General features: G+C 41.0%; 1 pseudogene; it reads left to right on the top strand.

The window, feature by feature from the left end:
• Positions 1-19,343, top strand: part of LOC117079084 — a 44,373-nt pseudogene extending 25,030 nt beyond the window's left edge.
• The last annotated feature ends 1,599 nt before the right edge of the window (positions 19,344-20,942 follow it).

Raw genomic sequence — 20,942 nt, forward strand, 5'->3', positions numbered from 1 at the left:
TGGTCTTTACACATGAAGTGTGACGAGTTGAAGACCAAGGAAAGCAAAGCTGACCGTTGCGAAGAATTACCATCTAAGGGGTGACCCAGCCCAAACCCAGGGGTTTCAAGGCTGATGAGGGGGCACAATGAGATATAAAGGGAGAGACCAAAGGGTCCTTCCTGCAGGTCCCAGCTGTGCCACTTACTGTGTGTGCTGGGCAAGTTACTTGACATCTCTGGGCCACTAGGCCCTGTTCTAAATATTTTAAATGCATCAACTGATTCAGTCCTCATACTACCATTTGAAGTGATCATTAGTTAACCTCATTTTATGAATGAGATAACTAAAAACCAAAGAGACCAAGCAGCTTATCCGAGGTACCCAACTAAAAAGAGGCACAATTGGAATTTCGATCCAGGTAGTCCAGTTATAGTGCCTGTGCTCTGAAGAGTCACTGCATGCTACTAGAAATAATAATAAAAGGGCAAAGGGCCTGGCATGATGGCACACATCCATAGTACCAGCTACTTGGGAGGCTGAGGCACAAGGATCACTTGAGCCCAGGAGTTTGAGGCCTGCCTGGGCACCATAGCAAGATCCTATCTCAAAAAATAAACAACTTAATTAATTAAGAATAATAACACCTAGTTCATAGGCTTTGGGGATATAATGCACACAAAAATGCATAGCAAAGTGTCTAACATGTAGTAGTACTTATTCAATACATGGCATATTTTATCATTGAATACATTTCTACCTTAGGAGGTTTATTTTTCAATAGGCATACAGGAATATCATGATTAGCTGCAGTTAGATGATACAGACTGATGGATGGTCCAGGATGGTCTGGGACTTGAAATTAAACATTTCGTGCATGGGCCAAGCTACAATTCCCGGAAAAGCATCTAACTCAGCAGGCCAGTTCTGGTGCTAGGCCTATTTCCTAATGATGGATTCTAGTTCAGGGTTACCAGCAGTCACAGGAATACAAAGCAGCAAGAAAACAGGGGCAAGTGGTACTCTACACAAGTCTATATCTAGGAGTTCCATCATCAGCCAGCAAGACCCGAATCATTGGGCTGCAACTCCAGGACAAGGCTATAAATCCTGGGGAGGAAGATCCCATGAGGGCAATGCAGGGCTGAGACGTAGATATGTTATGAAAACAAGGGCTTGGGCACAGAGACTAAGGGAGAGATAGGTGGCTGGGATCAAGATAAAGTTTATCCCAGTTACCAGATAACTGGACAGATGGTAAATATTAGACAGGCAACCCAAGTGGGACCTGAAATTAAGTTTCATTTGACCCATCTAGAGTTTCTTAAAACACTCCTGCCTTGGGACAGCAGGGAGGCTCAGAGCTTGGCATGAGGGGAGACAAAGATGAGGCTGAGAGGTTCCAGCTGAAGTGAAGAGCTCACCAAGGCTGGGATCCAGGCAGGGTACAGCACATTCAGACTAAAGCTGGATGTGCACTTGTCAGGGATGTTGGGGTGAGGATGCTGGCCTCTGGTAAACGATGGGACCAGTAATCTTTGCTATTCCTTTAACTCTGCTATCCCTTGAATGCAACAGACTCACACACTTTTGCTCCTCACTCCTCCCTGGATCCTCATGAGCTCACTATGGACTAAACAGAAACATGCTAGAACTGCTTTACACGACAGCATTTTGTTCCAAATATGGAGACAGCACAATGCTCCAAGAGCTGAACCTGACAGAGATGGCTCTGAGAACAAGCGCCCTACAACAGCAAAGCCATCCTGAAACCTACAACTTCACAGCCATGCGTCTGTTTTCAAAGGTGATGCGACAGGCCATGGGGAGGCAGGAGCCCCAAGAGTGCTGCTGAGGCTCTCAAGGAGCAAGGAGGGGACAGTCCCAACCATCAATGGAGCCTTGTGGCCTCAGTGGAAAGGCAGGAACGCCCTGTCTCCGGAATGCAACCTCCAGAGTGCAGAAGACAGCCACGCTTTGCCATGATGAAACCCCAAACACTCTGGGTGTGGTGAGACTTTTAAAAGCCTATTCTGCTGTCACTGAGGAGCCTTGGAAATGTGGAGAGCATACCACCCAAGGCCATTAAATGCCCAGACAGCTCCGGACAGAGACAAGAACAAGGATCCAATGAGCTTGAGGCAGAGTGTCTCAAAGAAATAAACATGCGGTGAAGGTATTTCCATAGCCAGTAAATACTGTCTTTCAGGGGGTTCAGAAGGAGACCAAACAGCCTCCCCCAACCTCCCCCAATAAAAGAGTGACACTGTGTATCTAAGGAGTGAGCGGCCAGGCACAGAAGCCAGATTTCCCAACCACCCTTTAATTTATAGGCCATAAATGATGGAGCCCATGATCTATTGCCCCTGACTCAGGGGGGATTTATTCTGACTAAGAGCACACACAGAGCCCACTGATATAACTAATGGCCTTGGGTGGAAAAAGGTCGGGCTCTCACTAAACGCTAAGTAAAGATGTTTGGAGCAGACAGTTATAATACTAAGAGATGATTCCAAACATCACAGGAAGCAGCAAACACTACCCATCTCAGCTGAGGTCAAGCTGCAGGGGAGAAAAACCCAGGATGCTGCAGACAGGGAGTGACAGCCTGAAGCAATTGGCAACAGAGCTTCATTTCTCACAACCTTTCCATCTTACATCTTTTCAAGTGTGCCGCTTACCCAAGCTTGCACCCATCAAAGCCCACTCTCAGGTAAAGGTTGGATCCACTCCTTCACACTGAGTTGCCAGTGCTGGGAGAGCCTAAACCTCGTCTGTCGCATGATTATTGCAGCTCCAGAGATAGTTCAGTGCCCATCACAGAATGCGGGCTTAGTAAATCTTTATTCAATGAATAAAAAGACAGAAATAGTCTGTTTTTAATTATTCATTCATTCATTCCTCCATCCATCCATTCATCCAACCAGTGTTTCTTAAAGGGAACTTGTTACAAAGAGAGTTTCTTTAATGACCAGTGCCTGGGAGGCAAAAGAAACTTTAATAATGTTTTATTTTCACTGTGTATCTTATTGTTGTCATCTATCTATAGCAAGTGATACTGATTTTCCATTTATGGTAGTGATTTCAATTTTCATTTTGTCTAAATTTCTTCCTCCAAAATAAGAAGTCAATTTAAATTTAAAAATCTTCAGTAAATAAACACACAGATTTTATAATTATATGGCCAAAATCTTCTGAAATAAAGACATTCTCAGATGAAAGATGGCTGAGAGGATTTGTCACCAGCAGATCTGCTTGAAAAAAAGGGAAGTTCTTCAGGCTGAAGAGGAATTATATCAAAAGGAAGAAAACTTCAGAATTAAAAGAAGAGTGGCATTAATGTAAATAACTCGATCAATAGATTATTTTTCTTCTCTTAAATTCTTAAAAATATGTGCGACTATTGAAAGCAAAAATTCTAACATTGTCTGGGAGGTCTCCAATGTAGTAGACATAATATACATGTCAATTATAACACCAAGGATAAGGATAAAACGACCTGGATGATGGTAAGGCATCTATGCTTTACCTGAAGTGTTAAAATATTAACTCTAAATAGAATGTGAACATTTAGGTATGTATATTGTAATTCTCAGAGAAACCACTAAATTAATATAAATATTATGACACAGGGTCATAAACAGTGTCTCTTCCCCAAGCTAGATGTGAAAGCCTTGTGATTTTCTGGGCAGTAGATAGAATATGCAGAGGGTCTTCTTAATTCAGTAGTGGAAAATAATCAGTCCTAGACTAAACACTGTTCTGACCCAGCCTATAAAAAAGACATAAAAGCAACACTTCAAAAAATCTGTTTCCAAGTAACTTAACTGTGTCCCAGAACAAGACTCTATAATATAGGAACACAAAAATATCCAGCATCAAACAGGGTAATTAGAGTCCTTAAAGGAGGTGATAGGAGACAGAAAAAAAATTGGGGGAAATATTTCTCTAAAATGTCCAAATTTGATGAAATCTGTAAACCCACAGAATAAGAATCTCAAAACCCTGAGTACAAGTATTGAAAGAAAAACTATCAACCTAGAATTCTATGCCCAGCTTAAATGAGTTTCCAAATCAAACTAAAACAAAGTCAAAACAAAAAAACTTTTACAGATATATGAAAACTAAACAAATGTATTCACCAGCAAAGCTGCATTACAAGAAATACAAAAAGACATCATCATTTAGGCAGATGGAATACGATATCAGATGGAAATGTGGCTCTACACAATTGAATTAATAGCCCTGGAAGTCGTAACTGCATGAGTAAACATATAAGATTTTTTATTATTTAAATGTCTTCAGGCAAACTAATCTGTTTAAGCAAAAATAATAACAATGTAGTACAGGTTTTATAGCACAGGTACAAGTAGAACATATGTCAAAAATATCATAAGGTTGTAAGGAGAAAAATAGATTATGCTATTGTAAGTTTTTTATACTGTACATGAAGTAGTATAATATTACTTGAACCTAAAGCAACTTCTAAAATAACAATACAGAGTTACAGCAAAAAAGCCAACAAAGAAGATAAAAAGGAATTTAAAAAAAAATACTCATTCCAAAAGTAGGCAAGAAAAAGGAAACAACATGTGGGCAACTTCTTTAAAAAGTGGCAAGATGATAGACTTAAACATGCCATATCAAGAATCCCATTAAATGTAAGTGGTCTAAATATCCCAATTAAAAGGCAGAGATTTTCAGAATGTGGGAAAAAGCAAGACACAACTATATGCTTTCTATAAGAAAGGTACTTTAAATATGAAGAGACAGATTAAAAATAAAAAGGTAAGAAAAGATATAACATATTAATACCAATCAAAAGACAGATGCATTTGGTATTTCATTCTCTTTGTAGCAATTGTGAATGGGAGTTCACGCATGATTTGGCTCTCTGTTTGTTTGTTATTGGTGTATAGGAATGCTTGTGATTTTTGCACATTGATTTTGTATCCTGAGACTTTGCTGAAGTTGCCTATCAACTTAAGGAGATTTTGGGCTGAGATGATGGGGTTTTCTAAATATACAATCATGTCATCTGCAAACAGAGACAACTTGACTTGCTCTCCTCCTATTTGAACACACTGTATTTCTTTCTCTTGCCTGATTGCCCTGGCCAGAACTTCCAACACTATGTTGAAGAGGAGTGGTGAGAGAGGGCATCCCTGTCTTGTGCCAGTATTCAAGGGAATGCTTCCAGCTTTTGCCTATTCGGTTTGAGATTGGCTGTGGGTTGGTCATAAACAACTCTTACTATTTTGAGATGCATTCCATCAATACCAAATTTATTGAGAGTTTTTAGCATAAAGGGGTGTTGAACTTTATTGAAGGCCTTTTCTGCATCTGTTGACATAATCATGTGGTTTTTGTCATTGGTTCTGTTTATGCGATGGATTACATTTATTGATTTGCATATGTTGAACCAGCCTTGCATCCCAGGGATGAAGCTGACTTGATTATGGTGGATAAGCTCTTTGAAGTGCTGCTAGATTTGATTTGCCAGTATTTTATTAAGGATTTTTGCATTGATGTTCAGGAATATTGGCCTGAGATTTTGTTGTTGTTGTGTCTCTGACAGGTTTTAGTATCAGAATAATGCCGGTCTCATAACATGAGTTAGGGAGGAACCCCTCTTTTTCTATTCTTTGGAATAGTTTCAAAAGGAATGGCACCTGCTCCTCTTTTACATCTCATAGAATTTGGCTGTGAATCCTTCTGGTCCTGGGCTTTTTCCTTTTTTTTTTTTTTTTTTTTTTTGGTTGGTTGGCTATTAATTACTGCCTCAATTTCAGAACTTGTTATTGGTCTATTCAGGGATTGGACTTCTTCCTGGTTTAGTCTTGGGAGGGTGTATGTGTCCAGGAATTTATTTATTTCTTCTAGATTTTCTAGTTTATTTGTGCAGAGGTGTTCCTAGTATTTTCTGATGGTCATTTGTATTTCTGTGGGATCAGTGGTGATATCAACTTACAAGGGATGTGAAGGACCTCTTCAAGGAGAACTACAAACCACTGCTCAAGGAAATAAGACAGAACACAAACAAATGGAAAAACATTCCACGCTCATGATAGGAAGAATTAATATTGTGAAAATGGCCATACTGCCCAAAGTAATTTAGAGATTCAATGCTATCTCCATCAAGCTACCATTGACTTTCCTCACAGAATTAGAAAAAAACTACTTTAAATTTCATATGGAACCAAAAAAGAGCCCATATAGACAAGACAATCCTAAGAAAAAAAAAAAGAACAAAGCTGGAGGCATCACACTACCTGACTTCAAACTATACTATAAGGCTACAGTAACCCAAACAGTATAGTACTGGTACCAAAATATATATAGAGAGAGACCAGTGGAACAGAAGAGAGGCCTCAGAAATAATGGCACACATCTGCAAAAATCTGATCATTGACAAACCTGACAAAAACAAGCAATAGGGAAAGAATTCCCTATTTAATAAATGGTGTTGGGAAAACTGGCTAGCCATATGCAGAAAACTGAAACTGGACTCCTTCCTTACACCTTATACAAAAATTCATTCAAGATGGATTAAAGACTTAAATGTTAGACCTAAAACTATAAAAATCCTAGAAGAAAACATAGTCAGTACTATTCAGGACATATGCATGGGCAAAGACTTCATGACTAAAACACCAAAACCAAGGGCAAAAAAAAAGCCAGAATTGACAAATAGGATCTAATTAAACTAAAGAGTTTAGGCACAGCAAAAGAAACTATCAGTATAGTAAACAGGCAGCCTACCAAATGGGAGAAAATTTTTGCAATCTATCCATCTGACAAAGAGCTAATATACAGAATCTACAAGGAATTTAAACAAATTTACAAAAAAAAATCAAACAACCACATCAAAAAGTGGGCAAAGGATATGAACAGACACTTCTCAAAATAAGACATTTATGTGGCCAACAAATATATGAAAAAAAGCTCATCATCTCATCACTGGTCATTAGAGAAATACAAATCAAAACCACAATTAGATACTACCATCTCATGCCAGGTAGAATGGCGATTATTAAAAAGTCAGGAAACAACAGATGCCGGACAGGATGTGGAGAAATAGTAATGCTTTTACACTGTTGGTGGGAGTGAAATTAGTTCAACCATTGTGGAAGACAGTGTGGAGATTCCTCAGGGATCTAGAACCAGAAATACCATTTGACCCAGCAATCCCATTGTTGGGTATATGCCCAAAAGATTATAAATCATTCTACTATAAAGACACATGCACACCTATGTTTATTGCAGCACTATTCACAATAGCAAAGACTTGGAACCAACCCAAATGCCCATCAACAATAGACTGGATAAAGAAAATGTGGCACTTACATACCATGGAATAATATGCAGCCATAAAAAAGGATAGGTTCATGTCCTTTGCAGGGATATGAATGAAGCTGGAAACCATCACTCTCAGCAAACTAACACAGCAACAGAAAACAAAACACCACATGTTCTCACTCATAAATGGGAGTTGAACAATGAGAATTCATGGACACAGGGACGGGAACATCACACACCAGGGCCTGTCGGGAGGTAGGGGGCGAGGGGAGGGATAGCATTAGTAGAAATACCTAATGTAGATGACGGGTTGATGGGTGCAGCAAACCACCGTGGCACATGTATACCTACGTAACAAACCTGCATGTTCTGCATATGTATCCCAGAGCTTAAAGTATAATTTTTTAAAAAACCTAAAAAAGAAAGATGCATTTGGCTATATTAAATTCAAACAAAATAGACTTCAGAAGACATAATATTACCACAGATAATAATGTTCATTTCATAACAAGAGATAAATTCAAGAAAACATAACAATTCTGAATATTTACACACCTAATAATAGAATTTCAAAATACATGAAGTAAAAGCTGATAAAACCAAAAAGAGATGTGAAAAACTGACAATTTTGGTCTAAGATTTCAATATCACTAACTCAGTAATTAATCAAACAAATTGACAGAAGATTGGTAAGGAAACTGAAGACTTGATCAATACTGTCAACTAACTTGACCAAATTAACGTTTATAGAATCCACCACTCTGTATAAGCATAATACACATTTTTTTCCAAGAGTACATGGAATACTTACTAAGGTAGATTATATTTTAGTCCATAAAATAACTCAATACATTTTTAAAAGATTCAAGTGGCCAGGCACGGTGGCTCACGCCTGTAATCCCAAAACTTTGGGAGGCTGAGGCAGGCAGATCACTTGAGGCCAGGAATTTGAGACAAGCCTGGCCAACATGGTGAAACCCTGTCTCTACTAAAAATACAAAGATTAGCTGGATGTAGTGCTGTGCATCTGTAATCCCATCTACTCAGGAGGCTGAGGCATAAGAATCGCTTGAAATCAGGAGGCAGAGGTTGCAGTGAGCCAATATCACTTCACTTCACTCCACCCTGGGCAACAGAGCAAGACTCCATCTCTAAATAAATAAATAAATAAATAAATATCAGCCAGGCGTGGTGGCTCATGCCTGTAATCCCAGCACTTTGGGAGGCCAAGGTGGGCAGATCATGAAGTCAGGAGATGGAGACCATCCCGGCTAACACAGTGAAACCCCATCTCTACTAAAAATACAAAAAATTAGCCGGGCGTGGTGACGGACGCCTGTAGTCCCAGCTACTCGGGAGGCTGAGGCAGGAGAATGGTGTGAACCCGGGAGGCAGAGCTTGCAGTGAGCCGAGATCACGCCACTGCAGTCCGGCCTGGGTGACAGAGCGAGACTCTATCTCAAAAATATAAATAAATAAATAAATATCCAAGTCACATAACTACTCCAATAACAAGTATTCTCATCCATAAATGGGAACAATATCTACCCTTTAGGAGTCCCTATGAAAAATTAGAAACAATATGTAAAAGAATATGAACAGAAAACACACTCAATCATGTAACTATTATAATGTGCTCAAAAGAACCAAGCTAGAAAGTAGACAGGATCCAGAGTAGAAGCCCTAGTCTGCCAAACATCAAAGCCAATACTTCCCAATATACAAATCAGATACCCTCACAGTGTTTTGGTAAGAACAGATAGAATAGTGCTTGTGATCATCCTTTGTAGGCTAAAGACCACAAATTCAGGTGTAGCAAATAATTACTATTATTATCAACATTCAAGATTATGAATTTGAGTATTTACAGTACTGGTATCAGGACATATCAGAAAAATTCTTTTTTTTGTCTAAATTCTCATTTAATAGAGTACATTTTAAAAGCCAACAACTTGATTGTCTCCTGAGTACTGTAATAAATATACACACATTCACACCCACATAAATATAACATGTAAGAATAATTCCACAGACATAAAATATTAATGTTATTCTATCTGTATATATACACATGCTTTATTACATATTACATGTTAATGCACATGTGTACATATACTATCTACATTTGCAATAATGTCACCTTAAACGCACACAAATATATAGTCAGTAACAGATTTGCAATAGTAATGTCAGCTTATGCTTACATGTTAATTTATAGTTTCCAAAGCAATTTCATATACATCATCTCATTGGTGTTTTCAATTGTTCTACTGTAGGTAGGCTAAAAATCATCACAGCAAAGCACAGTGGGAAAAGCATGCCTTCTAGAATCAGGAAGATTTGGTTTCCAATTCTAGCCAAGTCTGTTGCAGAAGCAGACTCAGAGGTATAGTGACAATAAAATGGAATTAGTGCAGTGGGAAACTGAAATAGACACGGGAAGCCCAACCTCAGGTGCACAAGATGGACAGGCAGAGAAGATAGGCTAGAAGAAGTTCTATCTGAACTCTCTTAAAGAAGTGACTGACATAAGAGTAGTGGATCCCAGGGGACCAAGGTCCCACATGCAAAGGCACTGGGACAAGAAACCATTTTTGTTGGTTTCACATTTTCTTCTTGAATCCTAAACCTGGGTCTTCCAATGGCCCATTCTTCTTCCGTATTCATCATGTTCTCCCTTCATGATTTAACTGGCACATCATTTTTAATTATTGCCTCCCACTGTAGAAATGGTCTCTCCACATTGACTCAGTCCCAAATTTTCAACTACTAGGTTAGATGCCCAGCTATCAGTAGCAACTCAACATGTCTACAGTAGATTTCACTCCCACCCCTTTGCCTTACTCCAAATCATTTTCCTGACTTCTTTGTTTCTATTAAGAACAGATAGCACTATCTTCTTAATCATCTGGCTAAAGCTGGCAAATCCTACTGCCTTACTCTTCTCTCCTTCATCTACCACATCTTTTTGTAATCCTTCTCAAAGGCATCCCTAATTTTAATTACTTTACAACTGTTAGTGTTAAAGCCTTGATATTGCTCAATATTCTAGTGTATTACCCCAGGATCTTCTTGTGGAAATCGTAGAAATTCCAACTCAAATCACCTCTAATAAAGATAATAGGCCGGGCGCGGTGGCTCAAGCCTGTAATCCCAGCACTTTGGGAGGCCGAGACGGGCGGATCACGAGGTCAGGAGATCGAGACCATCCTGGCTAACACGGTGAAACCCCGTCTCTAATAAAAAATACAAAAAAATTAGCCAGGTGAGGTGGTGGGCGCCTGTAGTCCCAGCTACTCGGGAGGCTGAGGCAGGAGAATGGCGTGAACCCGGGAAGCAGAGCTTGCAGTGAGCTGAGATCCGGCCACAGCACTCCAGCCTGGGCGGCAGAGCGAGACTCCGTCTCAAAAAAAAAAAAAAAAAAAAAAAAAAGATAATAATTTGTGGGAAAATGTAACTGAAAATTAGACTTCAGACAGGGCTGGATCCAGGTCCTCATTATTACCAAATATCACTCTCCTTATCACTGCTCTAGTTCTGTCTGACTTGACAGCACTTTCAGTCAGTAGTTTTTCTTATGTAATAGCAAACAGAGTTTTGGGTTTGCATCCTACCAACTGGCAACCCCATTGGTAAGAGGAGGCCTCACTCATGGTTCCAGCAAACATTCTATGAATGATTGTTGTGGTTTCGGAACAATTGTTGTGGTTTTGGAACAATGTGCTGTATGTTTTCTCCTCAGCCAGAGCTAGTTCACTAACCCCACCCCCAGAGTGGGGGTTAGATTAGCCCCACCCAAATCACAATGACTAAGAGTGGAAAAGATGGTCCCCCAAAGCAGAATTGAAGAACTAAACTGAGAAAGGAGAGCTAGTTGGCCAAAAAAAAATAAAAACATATAAAAATCCTTCCAGTATGCTTCTTTATGGTATTTCTTATTCCCTGTTTGCAAATTAATCTTAAAGATACATTTGATTATTTCTTCCCACTGTTCATGAGTCTTCAATGACATCTCACTAGAAACCCTACAGTGCTCTAGGGAATAGCAATTTGCAAGCATGTGTGAAAAAATTTCAGAGCCCTCCTTGAATGAGAGGGAGAGATTTTGAAAGAGGTGAAGCTTTAACGAATAATCAATGTGGGTGAGTGAAGGAGTTACAGTTTTATTTCTGGTAGCCCAGTTGGACACCTTGGGTTGGTGTAGCTTATAAACAAGTCTATTACATAAGAATTCACCTGTCATGGATGGGATTCACAGAAAAGCATCCAGAAAGGCAGAATTTGGCAGCTGTGAGTTTCCTGTGTAGCTGTCAAAATCCTTATTTCACCTGCTGGAGTCCTTTGGCCCTTCTACTGCCCCAGGAGAGCTATGTGAGTTTTTCTCTCTTTCTCATATGTCATGAGTCCCACTAGAATGTAATACTATAAGGACAGCGAATGTGTCTATTTTATTGATGTCTATATTCCAATGCCTAACAGAGTGCCTGGAAAATTGTACCTTTAATATTTGTTGAATAAATGAATGAATGAATGGTAAATGCCAAACAATGTCTTTCTCACTTCAACAGCACTTAACCCAGGGTCCAAGACCACGTATAGCATAGTCTTGCATACAGATGGATTTAACTTTTTTCAAACCCCATTTTTAAAAAGGATTCTAGTCATATGTTTTTGTTTGGGGCCAGTGCAAATTTTGAGAAATAAGTTGATTTGAATGATCTATGTGCCAGAGTTCTAAAATTGAAAGCTGCTAATCACAAAACTGTAGAATGTTCACAAACAAGAGGGACATACTCACCACATTCTATTTTTCTGTGTCATTCCCATTTCAGTGTAAGCATCGCTGAAAGCAAACACCAAGAACATTTTCAAACAAATGTTATCTATTCTTAGATGTGAATCATGCCACTGTTAGCCAACCATGCATAAAACTACCATCGTGCATGCACATCCTTCCTCCCAACCTAGAAAAATTCTACCCCTCCCAGGGTCTTCCGACCTTGACACTCACCCTCTGCACTGCTAGGTGGCCATACAGGCTCAGCATCTAGCAGTTTTCTTCTTTTCCTTTTTTTTTTTTTTTTTTTGAGATGGAGTCTCTCTCTGTCACCCAAGCTGGAGTGCAGTGGCGCAATCTCGGCTCACTGCAACCTCCGCCTCCTGGGTTCAAGTAATTGTCCTGCCTCAGCGTCCTGAGTAGCTGGGATTACAGGCACGCACCACCACGCCCAGCTAATTTTTTTTCTCTCTTTTCTGTATTTTTAGTAGACACAGGGTTTCACCATCCTGGTCAAGCTGGTCTTGAACTCCTGACCTCGTGATCTGCCCGCCTTGGCCTCCCAAAATGCTGGGATTACAGGCATGAGCCACCACACTCAGCTGCGTCTAGCAGTTTTTCTACTGCTTGGGAAACCCAGTGAATTTTAATGCCATTAAACAACTCTGCTCAAACACTCCTGGTGTGAACTGAGCAAAGCCCTGGTTGCTAGGCAGCCATTCCAAAAGCACAATGATTTCCAAAATAAAAAGAGACCCAGAGCACACTTGAATCAAATAAAATTGCACTGTTTATTTGCAAGTGGTTGGATTGCACCCCTGCCTTGGTTAGATGGTTTATTTCTCTATGAATGACTCTAGAAAATACTACTACTCTAGTCCTTCCAATCTTTAACTAAGCTGAAAGTATTTTTACTTTTTCCAAACTCTCAGTGAGGAAAGAATGAGGGATGTTTCAATGCTGGAACTTCTAGCAAACAGTCAGTGTTCAATAAATACTTGTTGAATTAACTAATTAATTAACATGTGGGTACAAAAGCTTGCTTTTGCATCCTGAGGCAATCATGGCCTCTGGGGAAAGGTAGGCTTGCTGTATCCTGAGGCAATCACTCACTCTGAAGAACGCCAACCTCCATGTTGTGAGGGTACTCAAGCCATCTATGGAGAGGCCACATGGTTAGGAACTAAGGCCTCCTGCTTACAGCCGTGTGAGACAGCCATCTTCAAAACAGATTCTTCAGCCTCATTTAAGCTTTCAGATGACTCCAGCCTTTGCCAACATCCAACTGCAGTCACATGTAAGACCCTAAGTCAGAACCAGCCAGGTAGGCCATTCCCAAATTCTTAACCAGCAGAAAGAGGAAAATACAAGTTAAATGTTTATTATTTTAAGCCATTATGTTTTGGGGGTGATTTGTTATGCAATAGATAATACAATCTCTTTATTTATCAATAGATTGTATTGATAATACAATAAATAATACAATAACAATTTGTTATGCAATAGATAATACAATCTTTCACCTTGTGTGAGATGACAGCTTATTAAAATACAAACTCCTGGAGGGCGGGTTTTCTGTCTTATTCACTCCCGTATTCCTGGTATCTGTATGCATCCAATAAACAATGAGTTACAACTCACTTAATGACAAGCTGGTTTCTGATTTTTTTTTTTTTTTTTTTAAATTGAGACGGACTCTCGCTCTGTTGCCCAGACTGGAGTGCAGTGGCGCAATCTTGGCTCACTGCAAGCTCCGCCTCCCTGGTTCACGCCATTCTCCTGCCTCAGCCTCCCAAGTAGCTGGGACTACAGGCACCTGCCATGATGCCCGTCTAATTTTTTGTATTTTTAGTAGAGACAGGATTTCACCATGTTAGTCAGGATGGTCTTGATCTCTTGACCTCATGATCCGCCCACCTCAGCCTCCCAAAGTGCTGGGATTACAGGCGTGAGCCACTGCACCCAGCCGCTTCCTGAATTTTTATAGAAATCTATATATGTTCACGCACAGAAACAGAAGTATAATTCTTCAATAAAATGATACTTTTAACGAAAAAGTATTAGACAGCATAATTATCCAAAAAGGAGCTATTGGAAATTATGGAAAAAAATGTTATTAGAATTCACATAATCCTCCTCCATTACTGGGGTGGGAGGGAGCCACATGTAGAAGGAATGCAGGGCCTTGAAGTATTCAAAGAAAGAACAATTAACAAAGGGCATAGTTTGAGAAGCCCAGCTTCTCCTGAGAAGAAAAAGGCATTGCAAGGTGGCACAGGGTACCGAGATCTCAAGCTCTACTTGCAGGTTTTCTTGAAGTGTTCCTGAAGCAATATCAAAAAAGAAATTTGAGAATACAAGGCCAGTTGAACAAGTCAACCCTTCAGCCCCTTTCTAACTTGAGCTGTTGTGATTGCTCCTGTCCTCGGCTAGCCTGAGAAAGCTCAAGAGGAAGACCTTGGGGCCACCATTTTCCACGTTCACGTTCACACACACCCTCTCTCCATCAAGCATCTTATTAGACTATCTGTTTGAGCACAGGCTAAGTAAGTGTCCTCAAATAAGAGATGGTGAATAATGGCAGCAAGTCCCTGTCTTGTTCCCTGACAATAAAGCCAGTAGAGATTAAAGGGAAGATTTGCCCTCCCTCGAACCTCAGGTAATGAGATGATTACCTGTATTCAAATCAAAGACATACTCATGCGTTCCTTTCTAATGGCTCAATTTCTAGAGTTGATATTGTGTACTCTGCTGCATGCTGTGAGGTATGTAAGAAAAGTGGCACGTGGCCTGGCATCTCATTTACTTATCACCCCCCTCCAGAGCCAGGGGGCAGTTTCAAATGTGTTCAATTGCCCAAGATCTAAAAATTAAAAATAGTAATTTAAATGTCCCAGATCAGAGAATCATATTCTTTTCTTCTTTCCATTTGTTGCTTTTGAGTCTTGCCACGACCACAATATCAGGCACACAGCAGGCTTCTAAAACTCAATATTGCTCTGGCTGTTAGTTCCATTCATTCAAGAAAAGCTTGTTGAGCATCAACTATGTGCTAGCACTATACTAGGTTCTTCATATACACTATTTAATTTATGTCAATAGCAATCCAATGCAATGAGAAAAATGAAGCTCAAAGATTTTGAATTATTTACTGGAGGTTGCAGAGTTAGGGATCGGCCCAACTCCAAACCCAGGTTTTTTTGGTTAGCCCTGCCACCCTAATCAAAACAGTCTTTTAAATGAAGATGACCTTTGTATCCACCAAGATAATGAAGCCCAAGATTCTCACCACCCCTGCTTTCTTATGTGTTAATCAAGATTCCAATGTTTTGAAAGAGTTTAATTGCCTGACTGAATTTACTTAGAGATAATATTTCTCTGCTTCTGGAAAAATATTTGAAACTCCCAACCCAGGTCTTTGCTCAGCATGAGACAATCAGATTTATCACAGAATCCATAACGATCCTAGCATAAGCAGCTGACATTTACCAAGGCATGGCTTTTCTGAAATATGGGAAATTGTTCTAAGTTCCTCATCATTCTGGTCTTACCTCCCAGAGATTTTTAAGGGAGACATTTAATACAATCAAAGTAGTGTTTTAAGGAGGTTCTATTCTGAGGATATTAGTATAAAAGGAGACCAGTGTTGATGCCCCACTTCTCCCAGCCCACGCCATGTTAACCCCGCAAGGAGAAAGACATGGAAGAGGGGATGCAGAAGGGCGGGGGTGAGAGAGAGGAGATGGCCTTGAATTCAGTGGGTCCCAAGGCATATAAAGGAGAGTGGCAGGCAGCACCAAGCATCCTGCTGTTTGACAATGCTGCCACCTTCTGGCATATATTGGAAATTTGCTAGAAAATATTATTAGTCACTGTCATTTTACAAATAACCCACAAAGATGTGATCTGATATGCGAATCAAGTTTTTTTTAATTACCTGCAAGGTGTTCTTGGCATCTACTTAAACTGGAATTAAATACACTTACTTTCCAAGCTCCTGTCTTTTAAAGTATTCCATACTATGCCTGGACAATTAGAGAAACTTCCTTGATGTTGTACTTACCTCCATGCAGGCTCCCTTCCAATCCAGTCCCTCCTCCCGTCTACCCCGTACCTCTAGCAGCCAGAGTCTCCGTGACTTATTTTCACTTGGAATAAATTCAAATGTGTTTCTCTGGCCCAGGAAGGATCCCAAACTGGTAGCCTGCAAGCCCAGTTACAGCAGCTCAGCTTTTATATATATATCCAGAATAGTGTTTTAAATGGCTGTAGTGGGATACCCCCATGTCTCAGTCTTCCAACAACTTCCCACCCACACCCAGTACACAAACACACACACACACCCCTATTCACTTACTTATTTACGCACGTGGCCCCTGAAGTCAAGAAAGTTTACTTGGAAGTTTACATTCATCCAGATCCTCAGAATGTGACCTTATTTGGAAATACAGCCCTTGCAGATGTATTTAGCTAAAAAGAAGTCATACTGGATTAGAGTGAGCCCTAAATCCATGACTTACAATGGACATATAAGGATATATGACTTACGTCCTTGTAAGAAAAGACAATCTTTTTCTCAAGATGGTGGATTAAAGGCTTTTAGTGTGTGCTCAGCCACTTGGAAACAGCAAGGCAGTGCATAAGGATCAACTCTGTGAGCTTAATTCAAGGAGGAAAACGTGAATCTACCAGAATTGTGAAGGACATTCCAAATCCCAGGGAGGAGAACACCGGCCAACAGCCCTCATGACAGTGTATGGTTGATCAAAGTGAGTGAAGCCTCAGTATGTGAGAGAGGCAGAGAATCCCACTCTGTAAGTCACCTTTCCATGGGGATCTGAGAAAGACAGACCAAGGGAGAGCACTTCGTTTCTCTCAAGCCGTGGAACTAACTTGGGGAGAGGTTTGAAGCCACCGTGAAGGAATGTGAATGGGAAAAGCCACAGACATATTCCCAGACTCAGGACTGAGATCAGGATGCCATTTTTAATCCAGGCGCATGCAAAGTCACCCATCCTTTGCTGACCAGTAGCATGACTGCACAGGCATTTTAGTCTTGGGTAAGAGATTGGAGCACCTGCTCTGGAGCGGGGTAGGAGTCTCCACAGTCAGAACTGTGGAAAGTGCCTCAGCAATAGGTGCTAGAATTGTGTTCTCCCCATCACAGGTCTGGGGCAGGAGGAAAGCTGCTACAGCTGCAGTTTTCTGTGGGCAGCAAGGCTTCAGCCAGGGCCATCTTGGCAACCTGGAACCCGCCTGCATGTGTCATTGCTGAGTGCCCAGACTGCTCCTCTGAGATCATGGTGTAGCAGGGCCCTCTCCACTCCACCCCAGACAGAAATCCAGGCATTCAGAGCACACTTGGCCTGGACCAGCAGCCTAAGCTGCCCCATCCCTCCTGGACATAGACTATGGTGCAACAGGGTCCTCACTGCTCTACGCCCAGGCAGATCTCCAGACGTACAGAGCATCTGCTTGCCCAGATCAGCAGCCTGAGTCTCCTCACCCCTCTTGTGCAGAGATCTTGGTGCAGGGGGCCCTCTCTCCTCCACACTCAGGCAGATCTCCAGCCATTTGGAACACTCACTCAACTTGATAAGCAGCCTGACCTGCCCCACTGTTTCTGCGCAGAGACCCTGGTGCAGAGGAGTCCTCTCCGCTACACACCAGGCAGATCGCCAGGCATCTGGAACATCCACTCTCCTGGATGAGAGTTCAGGCTGCCCCCCATCACCATACAGAGAACGGAACTGAGGAAGTTTTCCAGCTCCACACCTAGGCACATCTCTGGGTGCTTGGTGGTCACCCACTGGATTCTCCCTCAGCACAGGTGCTTGTGCCTGCCATCACGGGACCTGTAGGTGCACCCCCAGTGAGCACCACCCCCCCGCCCAAGGGGCTGAGCAGGGAGCTCAGACCACTATGCATTCCACGAATCAGTTCATTGTCCAGGGCAACAGAGCTTCTGCCTGTAAACAAGGATCAAGTATATACCCAGCCACACTAGCTGCACCAGCTCTTACCTATAAGCACCATCTACTGGCTTGTAGATCAAACCGCACAGTGTGATATAAAACTTGCTGAGGGCGCTGCCTGGTGGCTCTGGCCCCACAGGGACCATTGGCCCAGCCCACCAGGCCCCTGAGCTGAGGTAGCCTGCCACTGGAGAGGCTGTTCGCCTGAGGTGGGCCCTTGCAGACCTTTCTCAGGCGCCAGGTGGGGTCTGAAGCCCATTTGAAGGTCAGTAGGCATGAGTTGTTGGCGGTGGTCAAGCTGCTGAACAAGAAGGAACGGGAGCTGCAGGAGACCGAGTACTTGCTGCACAAAAAGGATGACGATTTAAGGAAACTTGCAGAGAATGAAATAACTCTGTGTTGTAAAAAGAAATAACCAGTTGAAGCAGCAGAAGAAACAGATGAAAATGATTTGATCCTGGAAGTAACTGCAGGAGTTGGAGGTCAGGAGGCAATGTTGTTTACTTCAGAGATATTTGATATGTATCAGCAATACGCTGCGTTTAAAAGATGGCATTTTGAAACCCTGGAATATTTTCCCAGTGAAATAGGTGGCCTCAGACATGCATCTGCCAGCATTGGGGGTTCAGAAGCCTATAGGCACATGAAATTTGAAGGATGTGTGCGCAGAGTACAAAGAGTGCCAAAGACAGAAAAGCAAGGCCTCATCCATACTAGCACCATGACTGTAAGCAGTATTGCCCCAACCTACTGAGATTAATCTGGTGATGAATCCGAAAGATTAGAGAATCGACACTAAGCGAGCCAGTGGAGCTGGGGGGGGCGGGGGGGGGAGCAACATGTAAATACCACGGACGGTGCTGTCCAGCTAGTTCATCTTCCAACAGGAAGAAGAAAAGGGATGAGAAGGAAAAGGAGTATTCCTTGAAAATAAGTAAAGAAGATTTTTCTATTAAAACTTTTTAATTCTTGTAACACTATTCAGGTGTTTCTGAATGTCAGCAAGAGAGATCTCAACTGAAAAGTAAAGAGCTGACTATGAAAAAGTTACGTGTAAAACTATACAACATGTATCTAGAAGAAGAAATGAATAAACACAGTGCTAGAAAAATTCAGATCGGAAGTAAAGGAAGATCAGAGAAAATAAGAACCTATAATTTTCCACAGAACCAGGTCTCAGATTACAGAATAAGCAAGTCACTGCATGATCTTGAAACTTTTATGCAAGGAGATTATCTACTGGATGAACTTGGTCATTGAAGGAATATGCTGATTATGAATCTTTAGTAGAAATTATTTCCCAAAAAGTTTAAGTTGATTTTTTATTCATACACTTTTGTAGCTTAGAAAAATTCTACTGCAGCACATCCACGTAGTGTAAAAATACCATTATTCTCTTTAAAAACATGAGTTAACACAGTTGGAGGTAATATGCATATTCTGAAGTCATAGATAATTTACACAGATCTCTTTCAATGCATTAGTAAAAACTATACAAGATACAGATGGTCCTTGATTTACATTGTGGTTAATTCCCAGTAAACCCATCATAAGTCAAAAATACCTTTAACATTAGCAATATAGCAGTCTCCTACTTAATGACAGCTTGACTTAACAATTTTCCAACTTTACCGTGATGTGAAAGAGGTATGATTCGTAAGTCCTAAGGAGCTCCTCGGCTTGAAATGGGTTTACATCCCAATAAACCCATCATAAAGTCAAAAAAAATCCTAAAACCATCATAAGCTGGTGGCCGCCTGTAATCATGATGTAGTGGTAAGTATTGGATGCTTCTTTACAATAAGTAGACAAAGGAAAATAATCCTTTGTCCTGTTCTATGTAAATCTTTAATGAATGATCAAAAATTCAGTTTAAATCTTTATTATGAAAAACTTTAAACCTAAAGTAGTAGAAATATGACAGGAAATATTGTATCCTAATATCCAGTCAGGAGACAGAAACCATACCATTAACTTGAACAGGGATAATTTTAATATAAAAAACTTTTAACTGATCATGGTATTAGCTATTAAGAAGGTTAAGAGAGAGCTATAATGTCGCAGGACTGAGAGTACCCAAGGAAGGAATATCCTTGGAAGGGGGTCCCCTTCCCCATGGTGAAGTCAGACCTAATAGAAAGAGTGTGGCTACTCACTGCTCAGTGATAGGGAAGTTCCCTGCCTTGCCCTGGGCCAGAGCTGGTGTGCAGCTGGTGGCTCAGGTTTTGCAAGCAAACAACCTCACACCCTCGGGACTGGTAAGCCAGAAGCCTCCTGCTAGGGTATGAGCAAAACTTGGACAGGAACTCTCAGTAGATGTTTGTGTTTGTCAAGGTTCTCCAGAGAAAATCCCTTAAAAGGATTGGCTTGTGTGATTATTATTAAGTCTAACAAGTCCAAAAGCTGGAGTCTGAGGCAAGAGGCTTGAGACCCAGGAAAGCTGATGGTGCAGGTCCAGTCCAAAGGTATCTGTTGGAGGATTGTCTTTTTCTTGGAAGAGGACAGTCTTTTTTTCTCTTCAGGCCTTCACCTGACGGGATCAAGCCCACTAACATCGAGGAGGGCAGTCTGCATTGCTCAAAGTTCACCGATTTAAATGTCAATCTCATGTAAAAACACCCTCACAGAAACACCCAGAATAATGTTTGACCTTATAACTGGAAAGTCAGAGCAAAAGTTAAATATCTAAAATTAAAAAAAAAAAAAAGTATGACCAAATACTTTGACACATAAAATTAACTGTCACAGCATCCTCTTAGAAGCAAGAGAAGCCCCTTTATTCTGCAGTGCCCCTCTACCACCACCTACTGACAAAGAACGTGGTGCTATCTGGCAAAAGAGAAATGTGCAGTCTGCTATGACTTGAATGTGTCCCCTCAAATTCAAGTGTTGCCAAAGTGACAGCATTAAGA

Source organism: Trachypithecus francoisi, unplaced genomic scaffold (assembly GCF_009764315.1).
Source record: "Trachypithecus francoisi isolate TF-2019V2 unplaced genomic scaffold, Tfra_2.0 Lachesis_group7, whole genome shotgun sequence".
NCBI classification, from domain to species: Eukaryota; Metazoa; Chordata; class Mammalia; order Primates; family Cercopithecidae; genus Trachypithecus; species Trachypithecus francoisi.